At 59.7% G+C, this 22793-nt stretch overlaps 1 protein-coding gene across 2 annotated transcripts in view; it reads left to right on the top strand.

Annotated features, from left to right (window-relative positions):
• Positions 1 to 8022: 8022 nt before the first annotated feature.
• Positions 8023 to 22793, top strand: part of Dagla (diacylglycerol lipase alpha) — a 42439-nt gene continuing 27668 nt past the window's right edge. For both annotated transcript variants that reach the window (XM_063228224.1, XM_063228221.1), the window contains exon 1: positions 8023 to 8134. The gene's annotated coding sequence lies outside the window, so the exon portion shown is untranslated. The remainder of the gene's footprint in view (positions 8135 to 22793) is intronic.

Raw genomic sequence — 22793 nt, 5'->3', positions numbered from 1 at the left:
CAGGGTTGCTCGGGTGTTCTCTCTGTCTTGCTCTGGACAGTGAACACCCACTCAGGTACATATATGAGTTAGTCGGGCTGCATACCCTGGGTTGTTAGACAAACCCTACTGACCCACGCCCAGCCAGCCCATGAAGAGCCCATGGATATCATCCTGCCTCCCCAACCTGCACTGCAGCTTCCCTCCAATCAGCTTTTTTGTCTGCCTCCCCTGAAACAGCCTATTGTCTGTCCGCAGGCAGGGTGGGGATGGTCAGTCTCCAAGCAGCACCTTGGGGGAGAAACGAAGATGTGACAGCTGTTCAGGAGCCTGGAGCCCAGGGGTTTGAGAAGTGCTTGCTCCTCCAGGACCCCCTCTCGGCCTTGGCCTTCCTGAGTTTGTTGACAAGGCTGCACTCTCTGGCACTCTCTTGGAAGGGTGGGCAATAGGCTGGGCACCAGGGTCCAGGCCAGACTTCTGTCTGCCCTATGAGGCAGCACGGTAGATGCCCTGCTGGGGGTGGAGGGGTGGGACCTCCAGCCAGAAGGGGTTCAGTCATGAGCACAGCCCCCCATTTCGGGCCAAGAGGGGACTGCAGAGGGTCCCAGGCAGCTGCATGTCATGCACACAGTCGAGGCTGCTGCTGCTCTGAAGCTCAGACTTCACTGTGTCCTGTCCTTGTGTTCCCCAAATCCTGCAAAGTGCCCGCCCCACAAACCCTGCACTTATGAATAGTGCAAAGTTGCTGCCCTCTCTGAGCCTGATACCTACTGCTGACCTTGTCCCCGGGGAAGCAGCTGGGCCACTGCTCAGGGGCAGGGAGAGAGGTCCCTGTCTACTCAGGCTGTGTGTGCTAGAGCCAAGGCCTTTCCCACTGGGGATCAGCACTGGCCTAGGTGGACACCCACAGGACTTTTCAGAGTCCCACTGTCCTGCTGCCCCCTAGGCACTGCATACCTTTTCCTTCTCCAAGAGGATGGGGTTCATGCCACATCTAGGAAGCAGCGGCTGTGGACCTACTGTGTGCCAGGCAAAGGACCCACTGGGTGCTGTGGGCACCAGGGCCACCCAGCTACTGCCCACATCGGTCCTTGGTCTGGGAATTGAGTCATCAGGGGGAGGAAGCACTCGACAGCCGTTGGCCAGGGTCCGAGGGAAGGGACAGAGGTGCACCATGCCCAGCTGCTGGAGGAAGTGGCCTTCAGTAACCAGCAAAGTGGTTGGGCTGCAAGGAAGGGGACAGCTCCACAGGAAATGGCTAGGTGGGCAGCACCAGCTGTGCTGGGTGGTGGAGATTGTGTGATGCTAGTTGTGTTGGGCTGTGTGTGTGTGCGTGTGTGAGAACATGTGTGGGTTTGGTAGGAACCCAGGGCCTTTGCCTTTATTTATCTGGAGACAAGGCCCTCTTCAGTCACTAAGGTACCCAGGCTGGGCTTAAACCTGCAGCCTCCCGCCTTAGCCTCCTTGGAGGATGGAGTGGCAGTGTGCACATAACGTGCTGGACGGATGTGAAGGCTGGGTCCTTTGTCTGCTCTGTGCCACAGCAGTGCTGTTTCCTGCTCTGCTGCAACCTTCCCCGCAGCCCCAGGAGGGAGCACCTAGCCGTCAGCTTCACTGGGAAGGTCAGAAGTCCAGAGCGGTGTCACCAGGCTAACGTTCTGGGCTCTGTGGGGAAGACGCCTCGTCTTAGGTGTCCTCATAGCCACAGCTGGCTGGATCTCGCTCTGTGGCCGCCCCACTCCCCTCTCCCATTTCCCCAGTCTCTAGGGCAAGGACCCTGGCTGGCAGCCCTGATGCCCTCCCCAAGACTGTGCACACCCAAGCTCCACAGATGAGGAGTAGAGAAGTTGGGGCAGCAGATGCCCTCAAACTCACACAAGGCTGTGCACAGTGGGGCCGCACACAGAGGGATGTCTTGGCTCTGGCCGCTGCTGTAACACAACATCTTCCAGCTGGACAGCACAGGGGCAGCAGCAGAGCCCAGCTTGCTTTGGCTGCCAAGGCTGGGAAGGGTGAGGCCTGGCACTAGCAGACTCCATGCATGGCAAAGCATGGTTGTCTCTTTCTAGGACAGCGCCTCTGGCCGACAGCAGGGCAGGAGGGGTTAGTGGCTCCCTGCAAAAATTTTTCTCTCTCTCTCTTTTTCTTTGGAGTATCAGGGATGGAACTCAGGCCCTCCCCACTGAGCCACATCCCCAACCCCACTTTTTGAGAGAGACTCACAAAATCGCTAATTGCCTAGGTTGGGCTCGAACTTGTGAACCTCCTGTCCCAGCCTCTCCAGTGCTGGAGGTACAGCTGCATGCCATCATACTGGCCCATACAGCCTTTTAGAAGGCACCAATTCTACCAACGAAAGCTGAGTCCTCCTGTCATTCTACTGTATGAGACTTGGAGGGACAGATACACTCAGATCATAGCCCAGCTCAAACCGGGAGAAACCCTGCTACTCCTGAATAGCAGAATAGGTTAGTTTTGGTGTATTTGTCTCATGAAATAATGCATGGTAATGAAGAAGGATGGGCTATGCAGTAGCATGAATGAAACTCACAGAGATGAAGCTGAGCAACCTTTGGGGACAGAGGAGTCTGTGCTGTCCTGTTGCGTTCATGGAAGTGCAGGGAGAGGCATAGCCAATCAGCAATGCGAACATGCTGACTATGGCCACTTCCAAAGGACACAGAAAACTGCATTGTCCTGCACCCCACCTGATAGCCCTGGGTGTGCTCACGTGTAGAATCCATCACTGCACGCCTCACCATGTAGACATCACACATGAGGACAACACAAGCCCATATTTCAGGAGCAGAGGAACCACAGTAGCCTCTGCCACAGTGATAATGTGGCGCTCATCTGTGGAGGTCACTCTGTCTGTGGAGAGGCAAACAGATGACAGCGAGGGCAGCTGCGGTTGCCTTGCAGACAGATAGAGCTGCCCCGGGCTTGCAGGGCACAGGCTGAATGGACAGAGGTGGGTGGATTCACATGTGTGTCTAGGAGGAAGAGTCAACAGGGCATGTTCCAGGGGATGGCGGGGGAGAGGAAGGAAGAAAGGAAGGAAGGGGCAAATGGATGAGTATGTGGGAGGTGGGGATGGACGGGTGGATGAAGGGGTGAATGAGTGGGTAGGTGAGCGAATGGATGGGTGGGTAGTGGGTAACTGGGTGGATGGTCAGGTGGGTTGGTGGATGGGAGGGTGGGTGACTGGATGGGGGTGTGCAGGTGGGGGATGGATGGGTGACTGGATTGTGGGGGATGGGTGGCAAATGGGCAGATTAGGTGGACAGATGTGAGGGCAGACTGGTAAATGAGGATGTGAGCAAAGTGATGGGTGAGTGAAAGGGTGGACAGGTGAATGGTCAACCGGGTGGGGGGCTGGATGAGCACCCTCAGAAGGACAGACTCTCTGTACTGGCTGTCGGTGTCTAGAAAGTGCAGATGAGTCGCATCAGTCAGCGAGCTCTCAGTTTTCCCCAGAGACATCTGTGCTTACACTCTGCAGCTCCCCAGTGCCCCCAGGGGAAGGCTGGTTACCACAGTGCCCATTGGGGAACAGACACTTATAACGACTTGCTTAATGAGAGGCAAGGATCCCCACTCCTCTGGGCTCCCCAAGGAAAGTGCTGGTGAAGCAGGGGACCAGGCAAGCAGGGGATGGTAGCCGATGGACAGGGGCCCCAGGACCTCACTTGGAGACATCAGTCCTCTTTCTCCTGCTGTTATCACCCTAGCCACAGCACCATTGCGATCCAGTCCATCTCCTCCTTCATCCCTGCCATCCGGCCCTACCTCAACGTCCTGGAGTTCTGCAGCCTGTGCCAGCGCAGACCAGAGAGGAGGCTAAAATTTCCCATGGGCAGGGGGGTAACTCTCCTCTCGGACAGGACAGGACCACCTGTCTCTCCACAGCTGGGACCTTCCAGGCCCTGGGCTGCCAGCAATGTGATGTGGTCTGGCCCCACCTCCGGGTGACCATCCCTAGTCGTGGCTGCCACTTGCAGCAGGAAGGCCCAGAGAGGCAGGATGAGAAAAGGCCTGCAGTCCAAGGACAGCCCATTTGCATGAAGGCGGAGGTTTGAACCCTGCAGAGGGTCCCTAAGGATCTGAGGTGTCCCCACTCCAAATACACACATCTGCTCCTGTAGCTCAGCCCTGAGCGTAGGGTCCCCGCTGCCTCTGGCAGGCTGATCCGTGCTGTCTGGGTAAACAATATCCCCTCTTTTATGTCATAGCAGATTTTCCTGGTGGCAGGGGATGGGCCATTTCTTCTCATCCACCCCCCCCCACAGGTGCCAGGGCAGGACTCGGACAGGATTCAGGGCAAGTGCCAGGACCCTACACACATAGGGGTTAAGGACCCAGCTCTTTGTGGGTGGGCGTGGTCACAACCAGCCTCAGGGATCCAAGCCAGGTCGCCACTTAACCCTGGGACCTGTCTGGACTTCCTGCATCTGGACTTCCTGCACTGGGGCTGAAGTTGTTGTCATGGCCCCAAGCTTCGATTTCACTCTGTTACCTAACACCCTGCATGTAAGCTGGCATAGCCAGCAGGTCACCCTTGCACATGGGTAGGCTCTTTATACTCGAGAATCTGCATGGTCTGAATTCTCCCTTCTTTGAACAGTGTGTCCCAGTGCCTGTGCCTCCTGCAGGCCAGGAGGGAGCAGTCCATTCACTCCAGGTCCCAGGGGCCGTGCATCGAGGGGTGGTTTCCCACTCAGGAATTCTGCCATTGTCTCTTACTCTGCTACTCTGCTGTGGTCACCAGCCAAGCCGTCCTGGCTTGCAGCTGCTCTAGGCTGAGCCTGGGGCAAGGCACAGCTGTGCCAGCTGTGCAGAAAGATTTCGCTGTGAGGCTTGGCCTTGACTCACAATCTGGCTCTGGGGAAATGTGCAAAAGTTGCATGCCGTTGTGGGGGTGCCCCAAACCACCCTGGTTTTGTTCTGTAAGTCCCACAGCTTGTGGTGGGGCAGACAGAGGGAGGAGGTGGGGAGTAGGGGCTGGTTCCCCAGCCCCTTGCTTCTAGTAACAACACTCAGCATTTAATCAGCCCTTCTGGAAGCTGGCAATGTCATCAGTAATTACTTGATCTACACAGCTCCCTGGGTGAGGAACCATGCTATTATCCCCACTGAGCCTCAAGGGAAACTGAGGCCAGAGTGTGAATCTGGCACAAGGTAGATGGAGCACAGCCTCAATGCTGGGTCAGAACCAGCACACTGCATCTCATCAGCTCTGGTGCCCCTGCACCAGTCCACTGTGACTCTAGCAGTTGTCTCCAAAGGCACCAGACATTGATAGGGCTGGGTTGGAAGCACTTAGAGGGAGAGGTGGAACCTGGCTGCACCTGGTCAGGGTCTAGGAGGTTGTGCCTGAACTTGCCCATCTTTGGGCTGCTTCTTCCAAAGGGTCTCTGAACTAGAGGTGGATGGGAAGGCTGAGGCAGCAGGATGACTGGCTAGCCTGGACTAAATAGTGAGTTTAAATCCAGCCTGAACTATATAGCAAGACCCCACCTCTAAATAAATAAATAAATAAATACATACATACATAGAATGAGGGGTGGAGGGGACGATATTGCCTCTGCTTCCTGGGCAGGCGGCAGTTGTGCATTTGACTGTGTCTCTGGCTGTTCTACAACTGAACTTTCCACCAGGAGGCACATGCATGATTCCCCTGAATGGGGACCCAGGCTGCACCTGGTTGTTTGGGGCCGAGACCCAAGAAGCACCACCCACAGCCCTGTGTCCTGGGGTAAGAGGGCTCAGTTCTCTAGGCAGCAGACTCAGGTTGGCCTGCAGGCCAGGGACTCATGGCCTTGGCAAGGGAGGTGCTCACAGAGGACAGCAAGGAAGCAGAGGAAGGAAGTCACAAATACCTTTACCAATCAGTCACAAAAGTAGACTTCAGCTTCCTCCTGCAGTTTCTTGCTTATTACTGGGGTTAAGAATAAATCACTAACAATCCAGTCAAGTTTTCTTTTTTGTTCCTTTGGCCCAGGATTGAACCCAGGACCTTGTGTGCTGAGCAGGGTCTATACCACTGAGCCACATCCTAGCCCCAGTAGGAATGATCATGACTTAAATTATCTCTCTATTCTTGCCATCTCTTCTCCCCAATCTGTGTGACACCAGTGCTTCACAAACCTCAGTGTGCAAATCACATGGGGCCTTGTGAACAGTGAGATTGTGCATTTCCAAAGAGGTTCCTGATGGTCCCAATGTCACTCCCAGAGTGGCCAGTTCAAAAAGTGAGTTGGTGGTGGGGTCCTGCAGATATTGAAGGTTCAGATGGGATCACAACGGCATCAAAAGGAAAGGGCACCACCTTGGAGATCCGGAGTAATGGTGACCTGTGACATGCTGGCCCCACAAGGTGGCCCAACATGAACTATTGGGACTTGTTTGGACAGGACAAACCCAAAGGAACGCGAAGGAGGAGGTACATGTGTGCTGTATGTGTTGGAGCACAAGGACTGGTGTGGGTTTGTGTGCAGGGGATGCATAAGGGGTAGAAAGTAGGAAGCCTGCTGCTACAGTTCAGAACAAAAAATCCCCCCATAGCCTCACGTGAGTGGAAGGCAACCAAGTCTCGGGCACTGTACTCATCAGTGGATCCGCCCGCCCATGGTGTGTAGTTCAGGTGCTGGGCTCTGACCCAGAAGGGTGCACCTCACTTTCTCTCTGCTTCCTGGCTGCCATGAGGTGAGCAGTCTTCCTCTTCCACACCCTGCTGCTTCTACCTTGGACTCAGCTCACCATGGACTGAGCACCCTGAAATCACAAGTGACAATGAACCTTGGCTCCTTTGAGCTGCAGCAGTGTGAGAGTGATGAGGCCGCTGCTGGGTCACAACTTCTCTCGGTGTAGGTGGACAGAGCCGTCTTTATTACAGGGCACTGTGCTCTGGCAGTAGCTGATTGACCACAGTCCACACCACAACAATGAAATTCCTCTTCTGGGAATCAGGAACTCTGAATGGAGACATCCAGTCTGGCCTTTTTCATTCTAATTAATTGCAAGGACCCAGAAGGTGCTCCACAGTCGTGACTCTGACCTCATCCTTTCCCCAGACGCTGCTGCTGCTGCTCGGTTCCATCTCCTGGGGTCCTCACTTCCAGCTGCACCACTCCCCAGCTCCCCTTTCCCCCGGAAAGGGGGAAGTTTTCTAGGAAATGGCCATAAACTACGCAGACTCTGCCAGAGCGGAGTTCCGCAGGGACAGGCTGGCCCTGTCTTCCTGTCATCCAGACATCCTCCTGCCTTCAGTAGGCCCCTGCTCCACCTAGCTCCCACCAGATCAGCACTCACCGCTTTACCTGTGAGGAATTTCATCTCCACCCTGGGGGCCCGGCCCCCAGGGGAGCTTCGGCTGACCCCTACAGCACCCCCCCCATAGCCCCATCATTACTGTCAGTCCATACTGTCCCCGCGGAGACCTGGGCCCCTGCGGGCACGGCCGCAGTCTGGGCCTTTCCTCACGCCCCACGTTCACAGGCGCCACCCCACAGAGCTAAGAATGGCCGTGGGAAAGGCGCGTTGAGTGACGCACAGCCCAGCACGGATGGGTGTGCAGAGTGCACGCGGCCTGTGTTTCTTCCTTTACCCGAAACTCAAAATCGCCCAAAGGCCTCTGGATGTCAGCGCAACGGGAGGTGGTGGGGACCCCCACGGATGCTCCGAAGAGCTGGAGAAGCCGCTCCACCACCAGAGGGCGAGAGCGGGACCAGTTCTCGGTGCTGGTCCAGACCACTCACTTCTCCGTGATCCCCCTACTTTTTACTTCTCCCACGCCGAACCTGGTCACGTGGGGGCCGGGGGAGGAGCCGGCTGAGGGTCGTCTCTTCCCGCGGCCTCCGCGCTCCCGCCGCCGCGCCCCCGCCAAGGCCTCGCGCGCCGCTCCCTCCCCGGCGCCAGGGGGCGCTGCTGCCGCGCCCGTCGCCATGGTCACCGCTGGCGGCGGAGTGGGTTTACGTAAAGCACGCAGCGCGCCGGGGGCGGGGGCGGCCTCGCGCGGCGCCGGCGCCCTGCGGAAGCGGCGTGGGGAGCGGGGCCCGGGGCGCCGGGATGGAGGCGGCGGCGGCGGCGGCGGCGGCGGCGGCGGCGGCGGCGGCGGCCGCGGCTGGGGCGCGCAGGGCCCTGCGGCGCGCGGGAGGTGAGCACGGGCGGTGGGCAGCGGTCCGGGACACGCGGGGCTGGGCGGGGCGGGTGGCCGAGGGCCGGGCCGCCACGCGCCGCGCAGGTGCGAGGTCCGCAGTGTCTGCGCGGGTCGGGGGCGCAGGCAGGCGGGCAGGGTACGCGGTCTTCCTAGCCGGGCCCTTGGGACCCTCTCTCCCGCGGGCGCGTTGCGGCGCGGTGGTGCCCAGCTGTGGTGGTGCAGGTGGCGCGCAGCCCGGGTCCAGCGCTTGGCCGGCGGAGGAAGAAACCGTGCGCCGTGTGCCATGCGCCGGGGCGCGGGCGCGGGGTGCGCAGAGTGTGCTAGCCCTGCGCTTGGCCCATTCTGGGTGGTGGTACTGGCTGCTGGCGGAACCCGTGTCCTCGGTGCGCACGGCAGGGTCCTCAACGGGACTGCAAGATGCGGCTGTGGCTAAGCGCAGTGTCCTGGGAATCGGTGCCCCAGACCCTGGCGGGTGGGAAGGCAAACGCCTACTCGGCCACCATGGCCTTGATGTCAGGGCCCAGCTTCAGTGCCTGCCGGGCACACACACAGAGGGCACAAGCCCAGAGAAGATTGCCGCCCTTTACAGTGGCCGTGAAGAGACACTAGGAAACGCCCCCCCCCATGAGTTCCTGGGGTCACTCCAGACCTCCCCCACCACGTTGCCCTGGCATCCTGTGTTTGTCCCTCTGTGGGCAGAGGAAGAGATAACTGGGTTTCGTGGTCTGTCCACGTGCAGGGCATGACAGTGGTGAAGATGCCAAGAGGTGACTGCATCAGCGGGCCCAAGGGCTGTGTGCCACCTGCTGTGTCTCCCTGGGTCTGGCCTTGCCTTCCGGTTGAGTCGGTGGCTTCACTCCAGGGCATCTGGGAGCCGGAGCTCTTCCCCAAGCTTGGAAAGCTGTGGGTTCAGGGGACCGTTTGGGGGCTGCAGCTGTTGGAAGAGTGTGCTCGGATGACACCCGCCCTCACCATCCTTTGGGAAGCTCCGGGTGCAGGTGGCGTGCACAGTCATATGGTGCCCTACTTGACAGAGGGGCACTTCCAGACCCTCAGGAAGTGTTCGGGTGAGGGGGGACTGCAGGTCTTGTGCCTTTCCCTGGGGGAAGGGAAGAGTCCAAGGGCCCATGCATGGCCGCAGTGGGGACGGCGTTTGGGAAGGGCTGAGATGGAGGTGGTTGGAGACTAGAGGGGCAGGTGTGTGCCGCTTTGCCAAGATGGGTGCCCAGAGTCCAGCCACGTTCCCTGAAGCTGGCCTTCTGTGTAGTGCATTTGGGAACAGATCACTGTGTCCCAGTCCTAGCTGTGTGACCCTGAGCGCCTGTGTTTACCTTTCAGAGCTGCACTGCTGGCCCCAGGAAATGAGAAGAGACAGCTAAGGTGGGATGGAGTATGCTCAGCAAGAGATGCACAAAGGTCAGGGACTCCCGGCAGGTAGAGAGCCAGGGCTGGAGAGAGGCAGCACTGGGGGCGGAGGTGTGGATCCAATGGGGCGGAAGGAAGCCGGAAGGTTCAGGGCCAGGCATAGGGAATCCTGGGCCCTGGCACCCCGTCCGGGAAGTAGGTTCTGTTGATGTTGTGAGTCAGCTCCTGAGCTGGAATCAGGCCCAGGTCCCCCTAGGACTGCTCGACCATAGCCACGGAGACAAGGCCTGCAGACACACCTTCTCTTCCTCAGTGGGTCGGGAGGTATCTAGCTGGTGGATCAAGGGTACCTATGTGGGACGGTGGCTGGGGTGTGTAATGCTTTTTCCCCAGCTTCTCTGGCAAGGTGTGGGGCAGACACAGCAGTTTTCCGGACTATGGCCCAAGGGACAAGAAGTGGGTTAGGGCACCTCGGAGTGGGATGGGGTAAGGCGGTCCCACTTGGGAAGTTGAGTCTGGTGGTGGGGGTGGTGAGGACAGTGGCTGATGCCCTAGTCCTTGGGGGAGGGAGTGATGGGCATGCTTGAGGTGCTCCAAGGACAGACAGTTGTATGACAGTGCTTCAGGACACATGCCCTTGGGCACAGACCCCCAGGTGGAGCGTTAGTGCCAGTAGGCCTCCACTGTCGCACATGCCAATGGACATCCGCCTTTGTTCCCTGAGGCAGGAGGGTGCTTCTCTGTCAGGGCTGCAGATTGGAGCCTTGTGACCAGATGGGGGATGTGGCCCTGCTGGGCCTGAGGGCAGGCAGATTTTCCATGCAGTGGACGCATCTGTCCCTGGACCTGCCGCTGGACACTGCTGGGCCTGGTGAGGGCTTCCTTGGCTGTTCCCAGGCTGGTCCTGAGGTGTCCCAGGCCACAGCACCCTGTTCTTCTGGTGGAGTCCTGTAAGGATGATACCTTCCGCCTGCCACTGTGAATAGTTAGGATCCTGTCCTCTCGGCTCGCCCTCCGCGCCTCTACCTGGGTCTACAGATCCTGGCTCAGCTGTATGGTTTGGGCCTCCCGGAGTCCTTTGCAGCCACCCCGTGCCATCTGCTTGGGATGCTGGGACAGCACAGCAGAGCCAGACTGCAGGTGGAGCCTCTGCTCCCCCAAAGCAGAGCGGAGCTTTGTTCCCAGTCCCTGGGCTTGGGGTGAGGGAGCTGGCGTGGGGGCTGCCCTTGGCACTGCGCAGATGCTGCTTTTGAGGTCCCAGTCGAGGAGGGGGCGTGCAGGCAGCATCGAGCCAGCTGCCCTGGAGCTGAGGTTCTGCTGCTCCGGTCCTCAGAACCGTGCCTGTTTTCTTTGGGTTCGTTCAAAATTTGCTTCCTCAGCTCTTGGCAGCCCTTCCTTCCCTGGCGCCCCATAAATCATGATGCCTGGCTGCCCAGCTTGAGAGGTGCCAGGAAAGCAGGCATCTCCGGCTGGAGATGCTGGCCAGGGCCAGGAGAGCTGGGTTAGCAGAAATTGCCCCTACCCTGTTTCTGGCCAGGCAGGGACCTCTAACAGAGTCACCTGTTGGTCCAGCACTCGGTCAGAGTGAACAGCTTTACGTTACACAGGCACGGCTGGCTGGGCGAGCAGCACTGGGGGACCATCAGCAAGCGTGTGGTCAGAAGATGGATCTTCTAGACCGCAGGCCAAGACACCCGAGCCTGCGGTTACCTCCCCGTGGGCAGATGGACACTGTTTGTCTTCATTGTTCCTCTCCTTCCCCATCGTGGCTTGGTCTGGGCTCGGGAAGTGGCTGGGGGACCCAGGAAGCTCTATGGGTGGGGAGCCCTTATGCCAAGCTGTCCCAGGGGACCATGGGGAGGGGACCCGGGGGCTTTTTGTGAGATGCTTGCCGGGTGCGGCTGAGGACAGCGGAAGGGGGGGGGGATGCAGGGGCATGTAATGAGTGGGGTATGGGCTCTGTGGGCTCTAGTGTCTGTCTGGCCTGTTGTCGCTGGCTGTAGGAGGGGCTGTTACAGGGTTCAGGGTGGTGGCAGGAGGGATGAGGAGCCCGAGGATGTGGCTGGGACGGCAGGGAGGGCGGTAGGGTGGGTGCTTAGTGATGGGGCAGAAGAGCCGCTTGCTTTCTGTGTTTTCCTTGGCCAGGAGCCGGGCTGGGGGTGCAGCTCCTGGTGCCCATCTGGGTGCTGCCGGGGGCGGCTTGTGGCGCCCGCCGCCTCCAATCCTCTCCACAAAGTCAGCTGGGGACAGGCTGCCTGGGACAGGGATGGCACCGCCAGACACTACCTGAGTGTGACTCCTGCACCTTTGGCCCTCTCCTCTCCAGAAAGGAGGACCTCAGACTGGTCCGCAGCAGCCACAGTCTGCCTTGCAGTCCACATGGGTTAGCACATGAGGGTGTCCTGGCCCACCTCAAGGGGGAAAGGCCCTGTGCACCCTGCCCTGGGGCAGTAATAGATGGCTGGGGCTGTGGATGTGGCAGGGCCTGACTTCAGGGTTCTGCCCTGAGTGCTTTGGAACCTGGAGATGCAGAAATTTCCAGAGAGCAACCTTGAGCCACGTGGGTCAGGAAAGACTCGGGTGGCCCCAAGGAAGCCAGGCAGGTGCTGCTTACCATCTGCGCCTCACCCAAGTGTGCAGGTGGAGTCCGGAAGACAGGGCAGAAGGTTCCCCAGGGCTGCCGCTGTGGGGCCTGGGGCTTGTTGTTCCTAGAAAACACACCCTTGGAGACTTCCTGGGCTGGGATAGGTGTGAGGGCACCCAGGGCCAAGCATCCTGGTGGGGCCTGCAGGTTAGTACTAGGCTGGCCCCAGTGTCTGCCTTGTGGGCATTTCCTGTGACTCCTGGCCTGCAGCTCCAGGCATCAGGCCTCCATCCCCACAGGGCTGTTTGCAGTATCCTTCATAGAGTTCTCACCCCCAGGACCATCAGTGCTCCAGTGCCCAAGCGCTCATCCAGGCGCCCGATGGGTTCCTCATCAAATCGCCTCTGGAAATAGCCCAGGCAGAAGCTGCTATTCTGGGAAGTTTCATCAAAGCCTTTTCAGCAAACGCCTTCCCCAGCACTCAGAGTCCGACGGCAGGAGATGGGGCCTGTCTTCCTTGGGATTTGGGGCTCCCCCCAACCTGCAGTGAGGCTGGGCCCCCACTGAGTGAGCCGAGTCAGGACAGGTGCCCCCATCAGTCTTCCTCAGAGCTGTTTAGTTAATTTACGATGGGGGCTCCTGGCCTTCCTTGAGGTCACTCTGCTTTTGATGCCTTTCACATGGGTCCCCAGCCATACCTGGGGCTGCTGGCGGCCTGGTGCTTGACTGAGTAGGGAACGGGTTCTGTGGCCGGCCACTCCCCCAGGCACAGGGCACTGCACTTGGCCTTTGCCTGCTGCTGGGTTTGGGGTGAGGGAGGGCACTGGGGTGTCTGCAGGAGGCTTTGGTTGGCTATAAAACAAAAGCAAGAGCAGCAGTTTCCAGCTGTAGCTGAGGCTCTTGTGCCCCCCTCCACTCCCTGTCCCTCCATCTCCATCCTGCAGGAGGCTCAGAGAGGCTGTGTCACCTGTCCAAGGTTGCACTGTGGCCAGGCAAGAGAGTCAGGGGCTCATTTTAGCATCTTGTTCCCCTCCCCTCAAGGGGGGCCTGGGCAAGCCCGCCTCCTCTAGGGCCTTCGCTGTGCTTCCCAATCTCTAGGGTTGTGTCTGTGGGGCACTGGCCTCCCTAAGGTGAGAGAAACCATGGTGAAATGGATGCTGGCACCCCGAGGCCGCACTCATGTCCTCCCTGCCCTCCAGGGTCCTTGCACAGAGGGCTAGGGTATAGAGCCTGGCAGCCCTGGTTCCGAGATGCACATCTAGCCCTTGCCTGGACCCCTCCTCTGTCCTTAGCACATTTTCAGGTTGGCCAAAGTGCACCCTGTCTCGTCTGTGCCATGTGGGGGACGCGCACGCCAGGCTGAGCTCTGTGGGTGGAGGTGCTGGTGTGTGAGGGTCCCTGGCCCTGCCTCAGCCTCCCCTGTGTGTCGCAGCAGGACTCTTGTCCTCCTTTCTTGTCCCACTGCCCTCAGGTTTGGGATAGGGGGACTTGGGGTGGATGTTCTGCTGACTGAGGCTTCACGAGCTGGCATGCTCCCTAGCCCAGGACTCTGCACCCCTTTTGGGCCATCCCAAGGGCTTAAGAGGATGCCGTGGCTTGCTAGCTGCCACCAACGTGCCCCTGACCCCGAGGGCTGGCTATGGAGGATAAGAGTGGGGGGCGATGGCGGTCCTGGCCACCCCTCCTGCTGGGCCTCCTCCTCGCTCCCATGCTCAGGCTAACTAGGTCGAGGAAGGAGGCCTTGCTCTGTGGCCGCCAGACTCCCCACCCCGAAGCTCTCTTGGCTTGGCTCTGGAGCCCAGGAGGAGGACAGTGAGTTTGTCTGGAAAGCATGGAGACTGCCGTAGCCGTGGGGCACAGTTCCCAGGGTGTCGGCTGGGAATCCTCTGTGCTCTCCAGCTCTCCCAGTTCAGCCTCCGTGCCTTGCCAGCCTGGGAGGGGAAGTGTGCCACAGGGCCCTTCCTGGCCCAACCCAGGGAGAGGACAGGACCCGGGACTCGTGGCTGGGGCGCGGCCACTGGCACAGCTCCTGGGAGTTTGCCGTTAGGTGAAATTGCTTCACTCTTCCCGTATCCGCCTCCTGCGGGTGGGTTACACCAGGCTTGCCCCAGGCTCGCCCTGCACAGCACACCCCACCCCTCAGCCGATGCCCCTTTGTGCTGCCACCTGTCTTGGGGCAGCGCTGGGCCTTCTGCTGATGCCACCTGCCCCAGTGTGCCTTGGCCACCTGCTTCTGGGTCACCCCAACCCCTAAGTTCAGCACAGCACAGGACTTTGGATATAGGCTGAGGCTGGGGACAGAGCTTTGTCAAGCCAACTGTACTTGTGCAGGTTGTGACCTCCCAAGCCTCGGTGTCTGGGCTTCCACACTAGGCTCGTGTGGACCTTGACACCCTGGGGTCCGAGGTGACGCACCTGTGAGTGCTACCATGTGCCAGAGTGTCACTCAGTCCACCAGGTGCTATGCTGTCAGTCAGTCTGACCTTTCCCAGCCTGCCCGGGGTCCCAACCTGCAGCACCCCTCCCCTCCTTCCTCTACCGATGGTAGCCACTCAGCTCACACCTCCCCGCCTGCCCATGCTGCCTGCCGGCCACCAGCTGCTCTGGGTTCTTCTGTTTACCTTTCCTTCCCTTGGCGCCTCTTCCTTCTGACTCGCTCTTTGACTTTTCCTCTCCTGAGGCCTTTAGAGGAAGCCAGTGTCCATCGTGAGCCTCCTTCTGTGCACGGCTGCCTTGGGCCACCCTGTTGCTAGCCTGTGCCCCCAGCAATGCCCAGGGCACTGCCAGACCCAGAGCCATCACAAGGCCTCTCGTGCAGGCATTCACTCTGCTGCTGCTGGAGAGGGGTAACCCTGGCCTTTGGGAGCCAGAGTGTCACGGGGCCAGAGGCTTCAGGATGGGGAGGAGAAGGCCGGCCAGGGCTGTGGGGTGGATACCGGCTGCCCTTATCTCCCCTCTGTTGAATCAGAACTTTCTCGAGATTATTTTGGTTTTGTACCCTTGAAAAGAGCTCGGTCTGCCTGGGACTCATCCTGGCACTAGGGCCAGACCATAGGGCCAAGCAGGATGGTTCCAAATCCCTGGCATGTCCATCTTGGGCATGCAGTGGGGCCTATGGGGAGGTTAGCAGAGGTCCTCAGGCGGCCCCTGTGAGTCTCACATGGACACACACTTCCTGGGGTGGCTTTCTGAGCCCTTCATGTGCAGGGTGGTGTAGCTCAGGGAGCAGGGACAGCCTCACCTGGCTCTGTGCTTAGCACGGCTGGCACCTTGGGATGGGCTGTGGAGCAGGGTGTGGGGCCTGAGCCCTGTGGAGGATGTGGGATCTATGTTTGTAGCTGGTGGCTGTGGGTTCCCACACGGCATCAGAGTTGGGGACATGGAGGATTGAGTCCCAGCCCAAAGCAGCCCTGCCTGCTATGCCTGCTGTGCCCAGCCCCCCCCCCCACAGCCCTCACTCTTCCCTGACCCTGCAGGCAGCTCAGCCTCATCTAGGGTGGCTGCATAAACCCTCTGCCCCCCTGCCAGCTGCAGAAAGCTGCCTGATCATTCTCCCTGCTGCCTGCCTGCCTGCCCACTGTGCTACTCATACACAGGCTGGCAGGGCCCTGGGCATGCGAGGGGCCGCCTTCTCCATTTCTTGGCTCTTTCAGGGCCTGTCCCCTCCCTTCCTCAGGTGAGCCCCATTCAGCCACTTCCGGCAGTGGTAACTAAGGCAGGCGCCCAGCCCACTGCCTGCTCAGTACTTTATGAAAGTTTAACCTTAATGGTGTAATGAACTCCCATCATAAAGCAGCTGGAATGGTGCATCCTGGGATGCGTAAATTATAGGAGTCCTCTGAAGTCATAATTGGAAATGGCAGCAACTGGAACGCTGAAAGAGGCCGGCCGCGGAGGGCCAAGCACAGCTATTCTCTGCCACCTCTCAAAAGGCAGCAGAACTGGGTCTGGCTGCAAAAAAAGAAATTGCTCAACCCAAGCATGGCTCCTGGTTCCTCAGCCCTGGCTCTCACTTCCTGTGTCTACAGAGCCCGCAGGCTTCAGGAGTGGGACCCCCACACTGGCCAGGCCCCAGAAAGGGCAGGCCATGCAGCCAGGAGCACAGCTGGCAGGCCCGGACAGCTATTCTGTACGGCCTGGCCTGACCCCTCTGCAGCCTGACGGGGAGGTGCAGGCTGGCTGCTGCCCCGGCTCCGTGCTTGGATGTATCAGTTGTCAGCCCTGTCCTTTCACCCCACTGCTGTCTCCGCTTATAGAATTGGGATTGTGGGTGTCAGGGTGACATGGCTCCTAGATACTGGGGCACTTGCCCTCGCCTGTGCCAGAGGAGGCCTCCTGGGTCCAGAGCCACATTTCTAGCAGCGAGCCATGGCTGCTGGTCCCTGGGCTGCACTTCGAGCAGCCAGAGTATCGATGGTTGTGAGGCAGAATGTGCTGTGCCCTGCACTTCAGCACCCCAAGAGTCTGAGTGCCCCACTGTAGGCTGGCATCGTCTCACAGGGCACCCAGGTGAGCTGTGGCCTGGGTAGGGGCTGGGAGTCCTTGGGGATTCCACCTGCTCCATGCAGGGTCGAGTGTATGCACTGTTGTTTCTGGGAATCTCAGGAGGCTGAGAACCAGGCAGGGGCAGAATTCCCGCCATGCCGAACGTGAAGTTCGGCCACTGCCTAGGCTGTACCAGGTGCTGGCCCAGTCCTGCTCCCACTTTGGGTCTGACTCACAGTGAGAGGAGGGAAGCAATCCTTGTCCGCCATCTGGGAGGTTTTGCACTGGCACTCAGACTCTACAAGTCAGAGAGCACAGAGCAGCCCCGTGTTTGGACAGAGAGAAAAGAGGCTTGAGGACCCCGGAGTTAGTAATTTCCTGAATCTTGGTGGCTTCTGTTTTGCTTCTTTTTGTTGCTATTTCCCAAAGAGAATATAATTTTGCAATAAAAAGAGAAAAAACAGTTGTAGACCTGTCTGGTCCTGGGACCCTAGGCACAGAGCACTGTGCCCTGCTAGAAATAAGAAGTGGCTCCTCCCCAGGTGACCTTCATCTTCCCAGGGTGACCTTTGTCCTCCTCGCCTGCCTGCTGCCTGCTGCTTACTGTCTCCCCACCCCATTTCATGTGCTTCCTCCTGCCCTTCTATTCCGGGGGTGTGAGGCCCAGGAGAAGAAATGGTGGGCATGTCAGCCCCCAAGTTTGCAGGGCTCTGGGGCAGCATCAGTCTATCTGGGTGTCACAAGGTGCCTGCACCTGTTCCCATGTCCAGACAGGTAGGGGTGCTCAGGAGGTAATGGTTGACTGAAGAAAGCTATGAGGGCTCAGAGTGGGCAGAGACACAATGCTGTGTGACCCTGGCCCAGCCATGGGCCTCTCTGGGCTGGGGTCCTCTGTAGGATTTTAGGGATCTGGAGGCTTGGGCTCTAGCTTTCCCATGCCCTTCTGATCTTCCGTGGAGTTGCATGTCTCCCCACTCTGGGACCCTGCGCGGTTTCCTAAGCAACTTGTGCTGCCCTGGAAGACTGTGGACCCAGCCTGGGGCAGTGAGAGGGAGGCTGGCGGGGCCGGGACCCCAGAGGCTGGAGTCTGAGCTGCCTAGACCAGAGGCCTCCTCCCTGCACTCCCTTCAGCCGAGGTTGGCCTTTGTGTCCGAGACCCATTCCCAGCAGCCCCAGCAAGCTGAGCCTCAGCCCTTTGAGCTGCCGCTCTCCATTGAGCAGCTGGCCCAGTGGGGATGGAGGGTGGGAAAAATCCATTCAGGCTGTTTGTTTGAAAGACATTTAAGTAAACCCCTGAGACGTGAGTGGTCACATGCTTCCCATCTTCTTTCAGCCTGACAGTGGGAGACAGTTCTCTCACTACCCGTGCCCCTGCCCAGGAGCCCAGAGCAGGACAGCAGCCGAGGCCTGCTTCAGAGCTGGGGTGGGAGGGGAACCTGAGCTTGGTGGAGAACTCTGTACCTGCCTAGGCAGCACTATGGCCTCACTGTGGCTGGCCTCTCCAGCTGCTTTTCCCTGCTGGCCAGGGAGCCTGCTAGAACCTGTTCTGGGGGCAGCCTGGAGCTCCCCTGTATTCTCTGGGAAGCCTCTTCCCCTTATTGCACTGTGGCCCAATCCTCGCTGCCCCCAAGTGACCTTGTCATTCTGCCTCTGGAGGCTGGGCCTGGGCATCCTCACCCTTGCCCTCAGAAGTGCTTGCTGAGAACGTCCCTCGCTTCCCTTTCTTCTGCTGTGGAGGGTGGCATTGCCTGCACCAATGCCAGGCTAGAAGGGCTGGTGGCGCAGGGCCGAGAGAAGCTGTCTCCAAGGCAGTACAGTCCCCATTTCACAAAAAGAGTGACCTCTGCCTCTTCACACAGGTGGCAGCAAGGTGGTGGCCCTAAGCCCCAACCGGTCTGGCTAGTTTGTGGAACATGTTTGTTTCTCTAGAGACAGGACATCCTGCTGCTGTGAGGCTTGGACCTGCAGCCTGCTCCACCTACCTGTCTCGGATCCTGGGCCACAGGTGATGGCAGGTCAGGTCAGGCGGGCCGGGTTGGAGCAAGGCAGGCTGTTCCTGGCCCCATCCTGAGTCCCTGAGGGTACCCAGGCTCTTCCTAGCAGCAACCCAGAGGATGGGGGGCCTGTTACCAGGCGGGAGTGGACAGTGGTCCCTCCCCACTGCTGTGCCAGATGGAAGGACAAGCCCATGGTAGGCCACCAGGTGCCTAGCCCAGCTCCCTCCTGGAGAGGAGCTGAATGAGGAGCCTGGTGTTCCTCTCGATCTCTGCACACAGAGGGAGGGGCTGACCGCCCGCACCCACCTGGAGGTGTCAGCGGCGCCATCCCTGCAGTGGGAGCTCTTGCTGGGGTTTCCCTGACTGAGTCACCTTGGCCTGGCTATGCTCCGAGGCAAGGAGGTGTTTGTGAAGGTGTCAGCGTGGTGACAGCGACTCCACAGAGTTGCAGAAGCAATGGGTGAGTGGGGGCATAGGGCTCCATGGGCTGCCTGCTCTCCACTTGCTGGTACGTGGGGCAAGGTCTCCGGTCCCCAGACTGTCCCTCCTCTGCCCTCTCAGGAGGCCTGGAAACAGAGCCACCATTGACTGTCTGTAGACAGCACTGGGTGTAGACTGGGAGGCAGGAAATGGGGTCAGCTCAGCGGCCTGCTGGACCCAGGCCCCTGGGAGATGGGAATGTGGCTTCCCCTAGGCTGTGTGTCCTTGGGGCATGTGGTTCCCTGGGGCCCATCTGCAGCCCTGCTCAGCTGGCAGCAGCAGCACAAGCTGTGGGGTACGGTGTCGTAATCACAGTGTGTGGGGTGCCAGCAGCCTGTGGGACAGAGGCAGCAGTGCTGTGTGGAGGATGTGATGTGAGGAGACAAGACCCAGGGTCTTTGCCTTTTTGTGTGGGCATGGGATGGCCACTGACCCTTCAGGCAGGGATAACGGGTAGGGTGACATCTGGGAGACCTCTTGGTGCCCACATAGCCCTCTAGCCCTCTGGAGTCCCTGCTGGCCCAGGACCGGCACAGCCCTGTGTGTAAAGGGCAGGGTGCAGAAAGGGTGGCCCAGGGAAGGAAGGAGGCCTGCAGGTGCAGCCCTGCCCCCAGCTGGCCTGCAGCTACTGATGGGCCAGGATGGGCCTAGTGGATAGGGCAGCACTGCTGTCTCTGGGTGGCTTCCCTTGGAGGCCGCAGGCATAGCCCTGCCAGGAACATGCCAGGCACCTTAGTGCTGTGTTGCAGGCCTCTGTGGCTGGGTGCTTTCCTCCCTCAGTGACCAGGCTGCTGAGTGCCCAAGGCTGCCACGGGGCACAGAGCCGGCCATTCCGGGAGTGACGGGTGTGGTGGGCAAAGGCTGAGTGTGTCTGGGACAGACCTCCTGCTGCCCCAGGCTGTGTAGCCAACGCCCTTGTGCCCCATTGCTGTCGATGTCGTGGTGATGGCACTGGCTCCGGAGGACCCAGGCCCCCTGGGAGAGGCAGTGGGCTGGGTCCAGGGCCAGGGTCTGGCAGTGGGGAGGTCAGGAGGGTTCTGGCACCTGTGCCACTCACATCTGCAAGGTGGTCCACCCTCCTGTGTTGGCTGGGCGGCCTCCTGCAGTGAGGAGTGCATGTTCCTCAGACATCTTGCCCACAGCAGACAGCAGCTGCCATGGCCTGCTCCCCTAGTTCTGGTGCCTCCTTCTTGCCACCGCTCCCCTCTTCCACCCCTGCATTCTGCACTAGGAGCTGGGGAGAAAGTTGCACACCCCATAGTCCCCTCTGACTGTGGGTGGGGCTGGGCTCACAGAACAGGGCTGTTTCCAGAGGCCCCGCCCGCCTCATCCTGCTTCCTGCAGCTACTCAGTCTTAGGCCAGAGTGCCAGCAGCTGGATCTGAGAGCAAGGAGCAAGCTGGGCCTGGTGTGGCAGCTCTTGAGCAGCTGCTTGATGTCAGGCGCTGTGCCAGGTAGTAGGGACCCAGAGATGAAGCGTGGACAAGCCTGCCCTCTGCCCACTGCCGGGCTGCTGGGGATCCTGAAGCAAAGGGACAGCTGGGTTGGCCTCCTGGAGGAGGTGGTATGGGGCCACTCCCAGGAGGGCTGCAGAGTTCCTGCATGGTGGACAGGGAGTGTTTTCTGCATAGAGCAGCGCTTGACCAGCCCATGCAGGGAAAACGAGGCCTGCAGGTACCTGGCATAGTGCATGCAGGAGCATAGGACAGCAGCGCCCTGCACCCTGGGAGGAGACTAGTTGTCCTCCAGCTGCCTTGGCATTAGAGTCAGCTGAAGCCACAGCCTGTATGGAGCCAGCAGTGGCACCACTGGGACCCCGCCCCAGGCTGGGATACAAGAGCAGCCCCATCAGTGGAGTGGCCCAGCCCCAACCTTCCTGGTGGACCTGCAGCCTCAGGCAGTCCACGGCATTGGCTGCACCCTCCTTGGTGACTGCCTGTTCCGCCCACACTGCAGGCACATGGTCACCCAGCTATGGCCTGTGCTTTGTTTAGGGTTATCCAGCCAGGACCAGACTCAGCCTGGCCTTTTCTACACTTGTCCTGCCGGCATCCTGAAAGGGCACAGAGTGCATGACCGGGGGCAGCATCGGGGAGCAGAAGCCCTGCTGGAGGACCATGTCTGATCTTGGTGATCACCCGGCGGAGGAGTGTGGCAGCTGGAGATCGGGCCACAGCCCCGTGGGACTGCACAGCATAGCCAACTCAGTCTGCCCGCCTAGCCCTATGTCAGCAGTGCTGCTGGGAGGGACGGGATGAGAGTGGGAGGCAATGGCCCTGGCTCCTGGGGGCCATGCCATCTGGGAGCACCAGGCTACCCTGCAGACCCCATGCCATCCCTCCAGGCCTGGCCTCGCCTGCGCAGAACATGTGACCCACAGTGCCAGGCCTGGCGTGCCTTGCGTGCCTGGGCAGCAACAGCGGGCAGTCAGCTGGGAGCAGGAGGGGCGGGTGGGGGCAGCATCAATGGGGCTTCTGTGTGGCCAGGGCAGGGAACACATGGCCCAGCCAGGAGCCCCACATAGGCACATCTGCTGTGGCCCCACCCTTTCTCCTAGCAGGTCTGCTCCCCATTTAGCCCAGCCCAGCCTGACCTCCTCACCCTCCAGATGATTCAGCCAGCAGGCAGCACTTCCCCAGGGCTTGGCCTGCTTAATGGCTGGGCTTGCCAGCATCCTCCCCGCTGTCCTGGTCCCCAGGCTGAGCCAGGTGAGGGGCCACTGGCCGAATGGGCCTATCACACCATGGAGGAGAACATCCCTTCTCTCCCACAGGCAGGGGCCCCAGGAAGGGCCAGCCTCATGGCAGCTCTGGCCTGGAGGGGGGGCATTTCTCCTCATCCTTCATTTCCATCTCACCCTGCATGGCAGTCTCTGCTGCTTGGTTGTTGTCACACAGGATTGGGTGATGACCAGGCTGCTACCTTGAGTGTGGAGGGCACTGTCAGGCTGAGAGTAGGGGTTGGCCTTCCCAGGTGGGAACCATGCCAGGAGGCTGCTGGTCACCGGTACCTGGCCTAGTGTGGCAGCTGTTGGCCCCACAGAGCCCTCATGGTTGGGGAGCCTGACGATGTGAAGAGGGGGTTGCTGGTCTCCCTGCTTTGGGGGTACAGTGGGCAGCTGGCTCTGGGTGCCACTGTCCTAGGAACGGTATCTAGGCTAGCCTAGAGCCATTGCAAGCTGCCACCCTCAGCTTCTCCAGCTGTAGCAGGGGGTCTGGTGTGCATGCATGTGCTGTGGGGCTGGGCCCAGGGCTGTAGCTTGCCCTCACAGGAGGCAACCTAGGGCTTTCAGCTCAGGTCCTCTGACCCTGAGCCTGGCATTTCCCACTCTGTCCCTGCAGTCAGTAGACATGCTGATAAATAAACTCATTGATGCATAATTAATCCTGCTCTTTCCAGACGTGATCTCATGCGTCCTGCCGAGGCCCCAGCAGGGCTGCTCAGCAAGCGCTTCGGGGACTTGAACCCTCACCCCCACCATCCCCTCCCCAGACCCTCTACCTCTTGGTAAGATCTGGGCCCAGAAACCTGCCTCCCTCTTCATGCTTGTCCTCTAGTATAGAGGTATAAATGGGAGATAAAGCTGGGATGAGCCTCGTGATGGGCCGAGGATCTAATATCAGGTACACTGGGCTTGTTGAAGGGACAAAAAGAAGGGCAGCATGGTTGGAAGGAGGTGATGAGGGCAGATCCCACAGGTGAGGAGCCCAGTGTGACAGAGAGCTTTGCAGGGTGTTGGGTGTTCA

Source organism: Cavia porcellus, unplaced genomic scaffold, assembly GCF_034190915.1.
Source record: "Cavia porcellus strain 051 isolate PalLab524CR breed Dunkin Hartley unplaced genomic scaffold, mCavPor4.1 scaffold_17, whole genome shotgun sequence".
Lineage (NCBI taxonomy): Eukaryota > Metazoa > Chordata > Mammalia > Rodentia > Caviidae > Cavia > Cavia porcellus.
This window is presented reverse-complemented; position numbering and strand designations above follow the sequence as displayed.